The sequence below is a fragment of the Monodon monoceros genome, unplaced genomic scaffold (assembly GCF_005190385.1).
Source record: "Monodon monoceros isolate NGI ecotype Baffin Bay Population unplaced genomic scaffold, NGI_Narwhal_1 Super_Scaffold_5, whole genome shotgun sequence".
Classification (NCBI taxonomy): Eukaryota; Metazoa; Chordata; class Mammalia; order Artiodactyla; family Monodontidae; genus Monodon; species Monodon monoceros.
Genome location: NW_021703782.1, coordinates 96088813 through 96103261, shown reverse-complemented (window position 1 = coordinate 96103261; position 14449 = coordinate 96088813). Strand labels below are relative to the sequence as shown.

Genomic DNA, 14449 nt, shown 5'->3' with positions numbered 1-14449 from the left:
TTTGTTTTTTGATACTGAGCTGCATGAGCTGCTTGTAAATTTTGGAGATTAGTCCTTTGTCAGTTGCTTCATTTGCAAATATTTTCTCCCATTCTGAGAGTTGTCTTTTTGTCTTGTTTATGGTTTCCTTTGCTGTGCAAAAGCTTTTCAGTTTCATTAGGTCCCATTTGTTTATTTTTGTTTTTATTTCCATTTCTCTGGGAGGTGGGTCAAAAAGGATCTTGCTGTGATTCATGTCATAGGGTGTTCTGCCTATGTTTTCCTCTAAGAGTTTGATAGTGTCTGGCCTTACATTTAGGTCTTTAATCCATTTTGAGTTTATTTTTGTGTATGGGTGTTAGGGAGTGTTCTAATTTCATTCTTTTACATGTAGCTGTCCATTTCCCTAGCACCACTTATTGAAGAGGCTGTCTTTTCTCCACTGTATATTCTTGCTTCCTTTATCAAAGATAAGGTGACCATATGTGCGTGGGTTTATCTTTGGGCTTTCTACCCTGTTCCATATTTCTGCTTTTGTGCCAATACCATACTGTCTTGATTACTGTAGCTTTGTAGTATAGTCTGATGTCAGGGAGCCTGATTCCTCCAGGTCTGTTTTTCTTTCTCAAGATTTTCTTTACTTTTCTAAAAAGGATTTCAAGCATCCCACTAACTGAATGACCTCACATAAGACCCTCCACATTCGGATTCTGTGCTGGCATCTCTCCTTTGATCCATTTCAACACACTCCCTAAGCGACCACTATATGCCAGACTCTGGTGTATAAAAAGGAACAAGGTCCAAGGTGCATCTCCTAGAAGCTGACAGTCTATGGCGGGAAGGAGTGGTGGTGCGGGGAGGGGGGCATGGGGGAGGAATGGGCATGCAAGCAAATCATTCTTCCTGTAAGTGAAGAGGTTGTACTAGAGCAACAGTATTAAGGATGGGGCTGCCCAGACACCTGATATTGTAAGGTGGAGAGGCAACTGGGGTCCTCTGCTCACCAGAGAGAAAAGAGAGGGAAGAGTCTGGATGCATCCATGTCCTGCCCCCACCTGCTTCAATCCAAGAGAGCAGCTCTGCTTTCTTCAGTTTTCTGTACCCAGATCCCGGGAAAATTATAGCTTGAATAGAATGTTTTGCTGCTAGTTTTTTTTTTTTTTTTTAACATTGAACAAAAAGCTTCCTTTCGTCCCTTTGTGGGCTGACATCCCGGGATTTGCTCCCAGATGTGTCTGCTTTACACATCATTCACTTTGATCCTTATCATGTGTGTTATTGAGTTAGCTCACGTGGGCCTGGCAGGCCGTCTCCTTGTGTCGCCTGTGAGCTCTGTGGGGGCAGGGTCCCTGCAGCCTCCCCTGGTTATCCCCAGCCTCCGAGCAGAGCCAGCCATACAGGAGGTGTCCCCTGGACTTTGGCCGACATCTGAGGGTTGGCTGGTCAGTGGAGAACAGAGATCTGCTTTTTCTGTGTGCCTGTGATGGATGGGAGTGAAAAGCTGTAAAGGATGAAAGAAAGCTCTAGAGAGACAGGTTTAAGTTCAAGGGCAGATAGTATTTCCTGCATGTCTCCTCACGAGGACGTGTGATTCCTAGACCCTTAAAGCAAAACAGACTGGGCACACACTCAGTTCCACGTTCCCTTGCCCATGCCTCTGGATGCTCTGGGCATTGTGAATGGTGAGGTACCACCTCCTCTTGCAAGGAAGCTGAATTTGAGCCTCACCTTCCAGGTTGTTATGAAGGCACAGGTCTCCCCTGCTGTCCAAAAGTAGAGCATTCCTATGAAACCTTTCATAAGCTGAAATGGTGTAAAGTGAAGAAGCGATCACCTTAGGACACATGTTGCTAACGGATGCAGAGAATAAATCACAGATGCTCGCAGTCACAGTTCAAAGCTCTGGCGGCTTGATGCTGAGATGCTGAGTGTAGTTCCAACATAAGGAGCTTGGTGGTGCCTGTCTCACTGCTCAGGGTGCGAGCTGCTTCTAGAAGGCTCCCTGCAAAACAAACACTGAACGCTGTTTTTGCTTTTCGCCTTTTGCAAAAATGAAAATCCTCTTCGGATTTCTTTCGATTACTGAAAAGAGGTACGAATGTGGGTCTTTCGTAAAAGCGAACTGGCGTAAAGCGAACTTTTGAAAAGCAGGGGACACCTGTATACTTGTCAGTTGAGTAGGATAAAACACATTTATTGAGTGTCTTACTTTAATGTATAACTTTCTAATGCTTCGTCTCATTATGCCCGGGTTTCCAGCTGTCCTCTTGAACGTGGGGGTGGGCAGGTCTGCTTAGGAAGACAAGGCGAGCACCTGAGTGGGAGGCCTGGCCTTGCACACCTGCACTCACGCAGAGTTCCCTTCCACACGAGAGGAGGCAGGGGCCCCCGGGAGAGGAGAAAGACTGTGTGTTGGGGTGCGTGAGGGGCCATCCAGCATTCAGGGCGCATCGCTTGCCTGGTGGATTCACGGAGGCTTCGTCTCCTTTTATATGCTGTGCACGTCTTGGTAAAGTGCTAAATGTTTTGTGCCGGCACAAACGCCCCTTTTGTGTCACTCCAGCTCCTGCTGGTGGCTCTTCGCAGCCCACAATAAGTGGTACATTTATTTCCGCTAGGACTTTTCAAAAAGGAACATGCGCTCTGCTGTACAAGAAAAATCTGTCTCTCCCACCTACCCACACCCCCTCCCCCAGAAGTGAAGCCCAAAGATTAGCTCCCTGGGTGGTCTTTTTAGTCTCCTGAAATAACCCGGACTCCGAGGAAGGAGGTGGTGTTAGGTGGCTTCCAAGATGGGGAAGGTTTCCGAAGGCTGGGCTTGCTCCCCATTTTTTGCAAAAAGAGGGCGTAGAGGGGTCTTTAGAGGGCTGGGCGAGAGTTATCTTGGAGGACAGTGCTGGAGACGTTTGGCTTGGGCCTCATAGTCTCACTGCAAACACAGAGCTCTGACATTACCTCCAAATTGAGTTCTGGAGCATTTAGTCCCAGAAAAGCACTGGAGGACTGAAAGATGTTCATCACACGGCCTGGATCTCGAGTTTCTTTTTATAATCCTGTTTGTTATGTGAATTTTTGAAGAGATGGAAGAGGCCCAGACCTTTCTGCTGTAGAGAACAGATATAGATCCTACTCAACAGGCAGATTGATAACAGACACTCCTTAGCACTTAAACTATGCCAGACCCTGTTCTGAGTGCTTTACACATATTAATTGGTGAAATCTCTGCAATTCCAATGCCTGGGGTAGGTGATGTCATTATTCCCATTTTACAGATGAGGAAACTGAGGCCCAGAGAGCTTAAGTAACTTGTTGGAGGTCCTACAGCTAGTAAGTGACGTAGCCAAGATGGAGGAGCAGGCAGTCTGGCCCCCCAGGATGAGGTCTCAACCACAGCATGGTCTGGACTCTTGGAGATGAACAGCCTCACCCCCTAACCAGTGTCTGAGTAGAGTCATGCTGTCCCACCTATCACCTCTTGGTTATATCCCAGACTCTCAGGGTCCTAAGAAGAAACCATCATACGGCCACATAAGAGTACCTGCCCCTACAACATAGGAGCCTCATTCAGCCTTAACCCTTGGTGCTCCTGTGTCCTGGAGAGACACAGATTTCCCCCAGTTATTCACATCCTTGTTATGTATGCCAGGCCCTGTGGTAGACACTGGAGCTTCAGCAAAGGCACGAGAATCCCTGTGCCTGTGCTCACCTCGTGCAGGCCAAGCAGAGGGCTGGAAGGCACTCACCTTCTGGTGTGATGCTGGCCAGGATGGTAGAGGGATGGGTGCCCTGGGGCACGCAGCAGAAATCCCACCCATGGGAGGCTGATGGGGGCTTCTAGATGCAATTAATAATTAATTAATTAATTACTGAGACTCAAACAGTTAGCAGGCACTAGTGAAGCCAAAAGCAGAGGGAGGGAGGGTGGCGAACAGTGTTCCTGGCAGAGACCTGGAGGCAGGTGAGAGCCTGTCCCTTCTTGACTGTCAGCCATGCCCGTCCCCGGTGAGCACATCCACAGGGGCACCTGCCTGGTCATGCAAGCAAAGAGGCTTTCGAGACTTATTTCCTTTGGGCTCCAGACCTCTGCATGGAAGGAAAAGAATATCAAACTAGTCTTGTGACTGTCCCATACCACACCCTGATCTGAACTCTCTAACTGTGTCATCTCATTTAACCCTTCTCACAAGGAACCTGAGGCCCAGAGAGGGAATTTGTCTCCTATCCAGGAAGAGGAAGAGGTGGGCTTGGCATGGAGGTCGGGATATTGCCAAGCCTGGGCCTCTCACACCAGTGCCCTGACATCCGACCTGCCTTTGAGGAGTGATTTCAATGCTACCAGGAAATCCCTGACTGTAGAATTCCAGTTTAGTCCTGGTGGTCTGGCTGAGGCAACACCGTTCTCCTGATCAGTTATTTTGTGCATTAACCTGTATATAACTGGGCAAGGTTCAGTGCGGGTGATTCAGCCATTCTATGCAAGTCAGCTGGAGTGGTTCACCTAGGGCGAGAGGAGCTCCACTTTCAAGATGGCATTCAAGTTGGTGCTCGCTGCCAGCTGGGAGCTCAGATGGGGCTGCAGGTTGAGGGACCCAGTAACTTCAACTGGGCCTCTCCATGGACTGCTTGGGTTCCCACACAGTATGGTGGTCGAGTTCCAAGAGAGCAAGGAGCATGGGATGGCATTTTATGACCTAACCCTGGATGTCACAGAGCATCATTTCTACTGTACTTTATTGGTTGACGCAGTCGTACACATCAAGCCAGTTTCAAGGAAAAGAGACAGAGAGCCTAGCATTCAATGAAAAGAGTGCCAAGGTCACCTTGGAAGAAGTGCGTGTGGGATGGGAGATAGTGTTGTGGCTATCTTTGGAAAATACAATCTATCACAAATATTTACTAGGCACCACTCTAGATGCTAAGTATACTCCAGAAAAGAAAACAAAGACCCCTGCCATCCCGGACCTTATATTCAAGCAGAGAGGGGTCGGGGGGTGGGGGGAGACAGACAATAACATGACAAATAAATAAAGCATGTAGTAAGTTAGAGGTGATAAGTGTTGTTTAAAAAAGAGCAGGATAAGGGGGTCTGGAGTGTGGGGTGAGAGTAGCAATTTTTTTTTGTATAGCAAATTCTTATTAGTTACCTATTTTATACATGTAAGTGTATATATGTCAATCCCAATCTCCCAATTCATCCCACCACCATCACCACCCCACCCCCCCTTGGTGTCCATACATTTGTTCTCTACATCTGTGTCTCTATTTCTGCCTTGCAAACCGGTTCATCTGTACCATTTTTCTAAATTCCATTTATATGCGTTAATACATGATACTTGTTTTTTTCTTTCTGATTTACATCACTCTGTATGACAGACCCTAGGTTCATCCACATCACTGTAAATGACCCAATTTCGTTCATTTTTATGGCTCAGTAATATTCCATTGTATATATGTGCCATGTGTTCTTTATCCATTCATCTGTCAATGGGCTTTAGGTTGCTTCCATGATGTGGCTATTGTAAATAGTGCTGCAATGAACATTGGGGTGCATGTGTCTTTTTAAATTATAGTTTTCTCTGGGTATATGCCCAGTAGTGGGATTGCTGGGTCATATGGTGAGAGAGTAGCAATTTTAAATAACATAATCAGAGAGGTTTTCCCAAGAATATGTCATTTGAACAATAAATTGAAATGAGAAGAGAGAATGAGTGTGTATATATCTGGGGAAAGAACATTCCCAGAAGAAGGAACTACCAGTGCAAAGGCCCCGAGGCACAGAATGCCTGGGGTATTTGAAGAATGATGAGATCAGTGTTCCTGCGTAGGAAGTGAGAAGAGCTGTAAGAGGGGATGTGAAAGGAGCAGTAGGTGGCCAGGTCACAGAAGAACTTTAGCTTTTACTCTGAAAGAAATGGAAAGCTATTGGAGGATCCTGAAAAAAAGAGAAACATTATCTAACCAAATTTTCAAAGGGAACACTGTGGCTGCTTTGTCGAGAACAGACCGTAGGTGAGGGAGGTCGGAGGTGAGGAGGACAGGTAGAAGGCTACTGCAGTAATCCAGGTGAGAGGTGATGGTGGCCTGGGCCGGGTTTAGATTCAGGAAGCATTTTGAAGTTCGTATCTCCTTAAAGAGTGAAAGGGGCTCTTCCGCCGTGGCGTTGCGCGGAGGCGGAGGCTGGGGTGCACTCAAGGTTCAGCTCCACCCGTAACCCACCGCCCTGGCCGAGGAAGGCATTGCTGCCGGAGGTGTAATGGACGTTAATACTGCGCTGCAAGAGGTGCTGAAGACCGCCGTCATCCACGACGGCCTAGCGCGTGGAATTCGGGAAGCTGCCAGAGCCTTAGACAAGCGCCAAGCGCATCTCTGTGTGCTTGCATCCAACTGCGATGAGCCTATATGTGTCAAGCTGGTGGAGGCCCTTTGTGCCGAGCACCAAATCCACCTGATTAAGATTGATGACCGCAAGAAACTAGGGGAATGAGTAGGCCTCTGTAAAAGTGACAGGGGGGGGCTTCCCTGGTGGCACAGTGGTTGGGAGTCCGCCTGCCGATGCAGGGGGCACGGGTTTGTGCCCCGGTCCGGGAGGATCCCACATGCCGCGGAGCGGCTGGGCCCGTGAGCCATGGCCGCTGGGCCTGCGCGTCCGGAGCCTGTGCTCTGCAACGTTAGAGGCCACAACAGTGAGAGGCCCGCGTACCGCAAAAAAAAATGACAGAGGGGGAGACCCCATCAAGTGGTTGGTTGCAGTTGCGTGGTGGTTATGGCAAAGAGGCTCAGGCCAAGGATGTCACTGAGGGGCACTTCCAGTGCAAGAAATGATCAAATAAAAAAACTGGGCTCTTGTTCCTCAAAAAAAAAAAAAGAGAGAGAGAGAGAAAGGTAGGTGTCAAGCACGATTCCATTGCACACCCTTATCTGTCCTGTGACATTGGCTAGTCTTTGCAGAGGGAAGAAGGTGGGCTTCTTGTCTTGGCTCACCCTGAGCCCCCTTTCTTGAGAAACGATTCTTATTCTTTCAGATAATTTCATTGGACTCTTTTTTGTTCCCCGCAACTTGTACTTTAAGCAGTTGGGTGCGGTGTCCTACCCACTTCCTGGGGAATGGTAGCCCTATACCATGCTCTGGGACTGTGGTTTCTGTGGTGTATCAATGGGGAAAAGGCCGCCTTTATTTTTTTCCCCTTCTGAATATTTACAACGTGCACTTCCTCTGAAAAGTCCTGAAGTAAAGACCTTGTTTAACTTAGTTCAGCACATCATTTCTCAAATATATTTGACTCCAGGAACTTTTTCCATTAGCATACTTCCTCGGAACGATTTGGGAAAGGCTGATCTTATTTCAGTGACCTTCCTCCAAGGAGGAGATCATCAAAGCAGCCAGGTCTGTTACCTGCGTGACTTGGAGCTGCCTGTCCCAAACCAGTTTGCCAGGCTGCTCTGGCCTTTCTGGCCTCCTGCCTGCAGTCTCCTCACCTTTGAGGTCCTGAAGAGGCTGCGCTTTGCTGGGACAATGCTGCCCCATCCACATCGCTGTCTGCAGTGAGATGTCCTGTGCAGGAACGCTTAAGAGTCAGCACCCCGAGGTTGTCCCTGACTCTCCCATTTGTTCCTACAATCATTTATGGGCACTTATTCTATGATGCTGAGCTGTTGGAAGATGCAGAGATGGATCCAAGCTGGCTCTTGTTCTCAAGGTGATTCAGGCACATCAGTAGCAGTCATGTAAGGGGAGCTAAAGTAAGAATTGCTATAGGAATAATGCAGCTTTAAGCACACACGCGTGCGCGCGCACACACACACACAATATCAGTAACCAAAAGAGGGTTTGGGATTCAGAACTTGCAAATTATAGCCACTACGTTTGACCTTGGACACATTTTTTCACACTTCTATCGTGGTGTTCAAGAAATCCATAAGAAAAATCTTCATTTGATGTAGTAAATAGTTTTACCGCCTGGCCAGCCAGGAACTCGCCTAAGGCAAAGAAACCCTAAAGAATAGAACCGGACTGCTGGTTCCCTCAGAGTGTGTAATAAATGTACTGTCCCCTCCCACTTGCTTCCTGTGGAGCCTCAGAACCTAAAGGAGGTGTGGGTGGAGGGGAGAAGAGGAAGGAGAGACGGGGTAGAGGGAGGAGGGGGCAGGCAAGGAACGCTTAGGCTGGTGGTGAGAGACTTTTCCTACTGGAGACTCACCCTTGGGACTTTGTGATGGAAACTATTCTAGAAACTGCTGGAGGCTCCTACCCTCCCCAGCTGGAGTAGCCTTAAGGGGTTGCACTGGTGGCGAGATGTCCCATCCTCTTCCTCAATCATCTTGTAGGATTAGCTAGTATGAGTGGTGAGTCTCCTGCCTTAAAGAAAGGATCATTTCACAGGGCTCTATTTTTTTTCTCCGATTGTGTTTAAACTTTCTGTTTCTGAGGATTAAGCCCAAGGAATACAGCTCAGGAAAATCTCTGAAGATGAGTTCTCTCTCTATAAATCAATAACAAGAAAACCGTAGACCCTCAGAAGCCAAGAACATGATAAGGGAGAGAGGTGTCCAAAAGCAGAGCCCCTAGAAAATGGCGACCCCCACCCCTCCCTGTTAACATCCTTCCACACTCACTGAGCCTTGGTTTCTTCATCCATAAAATGGGAATATGGATGCTTAGTTCTCAGGGTTGCCCTGAGGATTAGATGAAAACCCAGCATGGTCCCTGGTAATTAATGTTGCTCTGTAAATGGTAGTTGTCGTCAGCATCATGGTCATTGTTGTGGAGGGAGGAGGTATCCATGAAGACTACATGGGGAAAATGACATCAAGAAAAATAGGATGTAGACATGTGAACATTGTGGGAAAAGATGGAATTCCAGGCGGAGGACTAGCCTAGTAGAAGCACAAGGTCCTGAAAGCTTAAGGCACTCTTACAGAAGATGCTCCCCTGCGCTGACAGCTTCGCCTGTGTGGACTTAACCCCGGCAGTTCTAACTCAGGGTCATTGAATGACACTTTGACTTTGATCCCACTGCTGGTGTTGTCCTTGTGAAGTGGCCCCTCTTTAATACTCATTGATACCCACAAAGCAAGGTAAAGGACGTGTTCCAGTTCAGCTGAAACCTTGCTCGGTTAAAACCCTGACTGACACTATGACAATTAGAAAAACTTTAAAAAAACTCATTAATTCTGAATCCATTAAATCAGTTTCCTGACTCCATGAAGACTAGGAAGGGACTTCACCTTTTAATTCATTAAAGGAGTGATTTTTTTTTTTTAAAGTGTAAGAAACAGCAAGAAAATGCATGTCCTGTTTTCCAGGGTGCAGGAAACAAATAATACGTGAAAGTAAATTATGCCCCAGACAGGAGACACTATTGACTACTTTTTGGCGCTCAGCTTTGCAAAGTCCATTTTCCAACTGGGGAGTCAGAGACACTCAGCAGAGAGGTTATCTGCTAGGATTACTAGGTCTGATTCCATTTTCCAAACTCTTTCCACGTTATCATGTTGTCTTCTGTGATAACCAGACTGTGTACTAGACATTTCTCATTTCTAGAGTTGACTGTAAAATGCATGATTCGATTCTGCTTTTGTCAATTAGAACAATATCACTAAAGCTAAAACCACCCTGACTGTCCCACCCACATTCACCATTGCTAGTCCCATCCTTTCTTTATTTCTGAGTTTCTCTCCTCAAAATTAGCCACTCGTGTAAATGCGGTTTTAATCTTTCCAACATAACTTTAAATGAGTTTGTTGTTGCTTTTCGGTCCTTTAAAAATACTTTTCCATGTATGTCACCTACCCAAAGGAAAGCTCTGATGTGTGCATGTTTTCTTAAATGGTGTCATGCTATATATAACATTCTGCATCTTGCTTTTTCCCTCAGAAATATTTTTTGAGCTCTACCCATGTTGACACATATAGAGTCAGTCCATTCCTTTTAACTGCAGGAGAACATTCCAGCACATGAATATACCATTTTTATTCCACAGTGCCCTGACTGAAGGTTATTTAGGTTGTTTCCAATGCTTTGCTGTTACAAACAGTGCCTCGGGGATCACCTTGTACACCTGTATCTATGTGTGTTATGTTTGCACCCTTGAAAAGCTGACACTTAAAAGCTAACAAGTGGAATGCTCGTTATAGATCATTTTTATCTGTGTGAGAAGCAGTTTCCTGAAGGGCCTCTGATCCTGGGATCTGGGTTGACCATCTGGTGTACAGAGTTACTGACACTCAGTCTTGGGGGGAATGTAAAGATTCAGACCTCTCCTTTTAAAGTTAGATTCTGATGCCCAGAGGGACGAAGGGACTTGACCGTGGTCGCAGTACCCAGAGCTCCTTCTTGCATGCGCTCGGCGAGCTTTACTGTTTACCTGTGTCCTTCCCATCTCCTCTTGGCTCTCGGCAGCGGTCACCTACATCTTCAGGTATGCGCTACACCTGACTCTCTCTGCCTTCGGGCTTTAGAAGAAACTTGGGAGGGGGCAGTGGTAGGAGTAATACCCTCAAAAAATTGCGCAACCCTCAACAAATGACAGACAGGAAGCTGGCGGAAAAGTACCCCAGGTTCCTTGCCCCTTGGTGGAAAGACTCTAGGTGCATCCTACCCAGCCTCTGACAGACTCCAGCAAGACTGCAACCATTTCCCATATGGTGACCCACTTATTAACACACCCTTGTTAGCTTTCCTCCCTCCCTTGTCTCTCTCACTTCCCAGCCCCTCACCTGCTTCCTGGGATCACCTCCCAAATCAACTACCTGCACCCAAATCCTTGTCTCAAGGTCTGCTCTTCACGGAACTCAAAGACTGCATCTGTATGCCAGGGTCTGTGCCAGGCAGAAGGGGATACAAGAAATGAATAATATATGATTCGCTGCTCTTAACGAGTCACAAGCCAGTGACCCAGGTCTTCTGACTCTCAGTGCAGTGCTCTTTGTGCTGTGCATATCTGTGCATTTTAATTCAATGGCATTCTTTAAAAAAAAAAAGCAACCAGTCTTCCCAGCAATCAGTCTGACTAAATGAAGTTTTATTGTAATAAGTTAATTCCACTGCTTTTTTTTTTTTTTTGATAGTAAAGACCTGACTAAAATATTAATCCTTAAACTCAGACCTTCACTGGATACCAAGCAGTTTCCCCGACACGCTATCGCCATCTCCATTTTTCTGATATATATGTTTCTCCTCCCTCTGTTCTTAGAAAATGTTGATGTTCAGTTCACCCTGATCAGTGTTTAGCTCTTCTGGTCAATTTATCTTATTTATTGACCTGAGCAGAAAATCAATGTAGTCTTCATTTGCTGTCCTGTTTAATTCGGGAGAATTGGATTCTGTGGAAACTGTGCCCAAACTACTAGAACCTTGATAGGGTACCATCTACTCCAGAGAGCCTTCCAGGGTCCAGCCTTAACTGACCTCCTCTCCTACCCCCTCCCTGTTTCCACTCCCACCCCTTTAAAAACAGAGACAGTCAAGACCAGATTTGCGTGCTTAGTAAGTACAAATGGATGTAAAGTTTGCTTTCAGAACGGACTGGGTCTCCGAGATCTCTGCCCAAAGACTCCCTTCTCGCGGGGCCGCTTTCATAAATGCACAGGAAGGCAAAATGCCTTTGCCATAAATAAATAACGTGACCAAGAGCACTTCTGAAAAGCTGGTTTCTTTCACATTCTAACAACTGCTGGGGAGCCTCAGGTCCAAAACTGCTGCAGGAGTCTTCGTTTCAAACAGACCTCGAATCCTAACCCCAGCTCCTCCCTGATTAACTGAGACTTTGGGCAAATTACCTTCCCCCTCTGAACTTCTGTTTGCTCCCTGTAAAAGGAGGCATCGAGGATATTGTTGTCAGAGTAACAGAAAATACCCCCTGACACTCACATCAGGGCACTGGACTCCTACTGGGTTTTTTTTTGTTTTTGTTTTTGTTTTTTTTTGCGGTACGCGGGCCTCTCACTGCTGTGGCCTCTCCCGTTGCAGAGCACAGGCTCCGGACGCTCAGGCCCAGCAGCCATGGCTCACAGGCCCAGCCGCTCCGCAGCATGTGGGATCCTCCCGGACCAGAGCACGAACCCGCGTCCCGTGCATCGACAGGCGGACTCTCAACCACTGCGCCACCAGGGAAGCCCTGGGCTCCTATTGTTATGTGCTTGCTGCCATTTGGCTTTTTTTCCTTTTTTTAATTGAAATGGAGTCATTGTATTTTTAAAAAGAACTTATATTTCTTTTGGTCACCTTCAAATATCAGTGATCATTCAACACATGTCCCTACTTACCATTTTCTTTTGAAAACCAAGAGTAAAGCCCAATTTAGCCCCAAATCCTGGGCAGAAAGGGGGCCCACGTGTTTTCTTTCTAGAAACTGGCAGGTAAATGTCTGTCTTGGCATTGGGATCCCCCTTTAGCCTGTGTCTGAGCAGAGCCTGCATGGAAGAGGCTTTTGGTCAGTATCTGACTGAAGTAAGGAAGTAGGGATGGCTGGTTGTTGCTGCCCTGGAGTGAAAAGTATGAATTTCTGGAAAACAATGAACAATTGCAATATTTGGGACACATTATACTTAAAAAAAAAAAAAAGCTGTTTATTTGAAATTCAAATTTACCTGATGTCCTGAATGTTTATTTGCTAAATCTGGCACCCCTAATATGAGGTGGTCATCCAATGACATTGAGCTGGTGACATTTGAGCCAAGAGGCTGTCTGGGGAAAGAGCATTTGTGCTTGGATCAAGGATCGCACGATAACAATTGTAGATCTCTCTAGGCAGCAGGATTAACGGATTTGTTTTTCTTTTTACTTTTCAGTGTTTTCTAAACATCTTAAAACAGCAATGTATGACTTTTCTAATTAAAAAAAAAAAAATTGAGGGCTTCCCTGGTGGTGCAGTGGTTGAGTCCGCCTGCCGATGCAGGGGACACGGGTTTGTGCCCCGGTCCGGGAAGATCCCACATGCCGCGGAGCAGCTGGGCCCGTGAGCCACGGCTGCTGAGCCTGCGCGTCTGGAGCCTGTGCTCCGCAATGGGAGAGGCCACAACAGTGAAAGGCCCGCGTACCGCAAAAAAAAAAAAAAGAAAAAAAAATTTTGGTTGAAAGTCAGTGAGCTGGATAGGGTATAGCCTGGCCTGACCAGGATTGACATATAGCTTTATCCATCTCCTTTCCTTTGCTTCCTGCAGACCAAGCCCTCAGTCACCCCACCCAGTTTAACCAGCCCCCTCCCCTTTGCCTCTTTAACAAACCGTCTACCCTCAGACCACGTAACCGACCGTAAATGTCTGTATATGAGGGCAGCACCTACTCCACAAATTCACCCGACAAAGGAGGCTGTCACCTTGAGTATGGCTTTCTCACACATAAAGGGTATTTTTGCAACTAATTTCTTTTAAACAACAATGGCTTAGGGGAAGATACGTTAGACTAGATCAGGAATTATAGGTGAAGAGTTGGAATAAAGTAGTTTTGTTCAAAGAGTAGGCAAGAGCAGTAATTCTAAATGTATTATTATGTGCAATAGGAGATTTTAAACAGGTAGGGGTATTACCAAAGTAATACATGAAATACTCTAGATATGTGACTGGTTCATTTACAGTTCTAAGTCAAGTTTATATTTTCAGGCAAATCAAATAACTCTTCTCAGGAAGGTGGTGGTGAATTTCCTTATATTCAGTAATACGTGGGGAGGGGCTTGCTAGACACTGAATACTGCAGACTTTTCCATCTTAGCTGTTACAGTAAATAACAGCTAAGGGACTTCTAGTGGTTAAGGCTAGGCGCTCCCACTACGGGAGGCACGGCTTCCATCACTGGCCTGGGAACTAAGATCCTAGTTTTTTGCCACATGGTGCAAAAAAAAAAATAACAGCTAACATGTCTTGAATACTTACTTTGTGACCAGTTCTAAATGCTTTGTCTGTGTTAATGCATTTTATGCTTAGAGCAACCCCATGTCCAAGGTGATATTGTTACTTCTGTTTCACAGTTAAGATCTTAGGCAGTCTGGTTCCAGAGCCTGTATTTATATATATATATATATATATATATATATATATATATAAAATATCAAACATATATAAAAGTAGCTGGAGTAACCTCACCTTATAGCTCAGAGCCCAGCTGTCAATCAAGTGGTACCATATTGCTCATCCCAGCCTGCATTCAAATTCTAGATCCTCCACTTCCTTGCTGTGGAGCACTGTGCCTGTCCCCAGGCCTCGCTATGCCTCAGTTTCCTCATCTATAAAAGGGAGGGTAAGGAACACAGGTGCTGTTTCATGGGTTTGGGGTAAGATAGCACATTTTGCCCCGCTCCCTTTTTGACACATAGGAGACATAGCATTATGGGATTCATGTTCATTTCCTGACTCTAACAGAAGCAGCCAGAGGACCAGGCTGACTGAATACCACTGACCACTGAACAGTAGGTACTCAGTAAATGTCTGTCAGGGAGAGTGAAATGTCTTGTCTCAGCCCCAAAGCTCCACCGCA

General features: G+C 46.3%; 1 protein-coding gene and 1 pseudogene across 2 annotated transcripts in view; both read left to right on the top strand.

Annotated features, from left to right (window-relative positions):
• The window catches only part of ASTN2 (astrotactin 2), a 912698-nt gene that overhangs the window by 520663 nt on the left and 377586 nt on the right, over window positions 1–14449 (top strand). The gene's annotated exons all lie outside the window — the stretch shown is intronic.
• LOC114884195 lies at window positions 6206–6935 on the top strand (annotated as a pseudogene).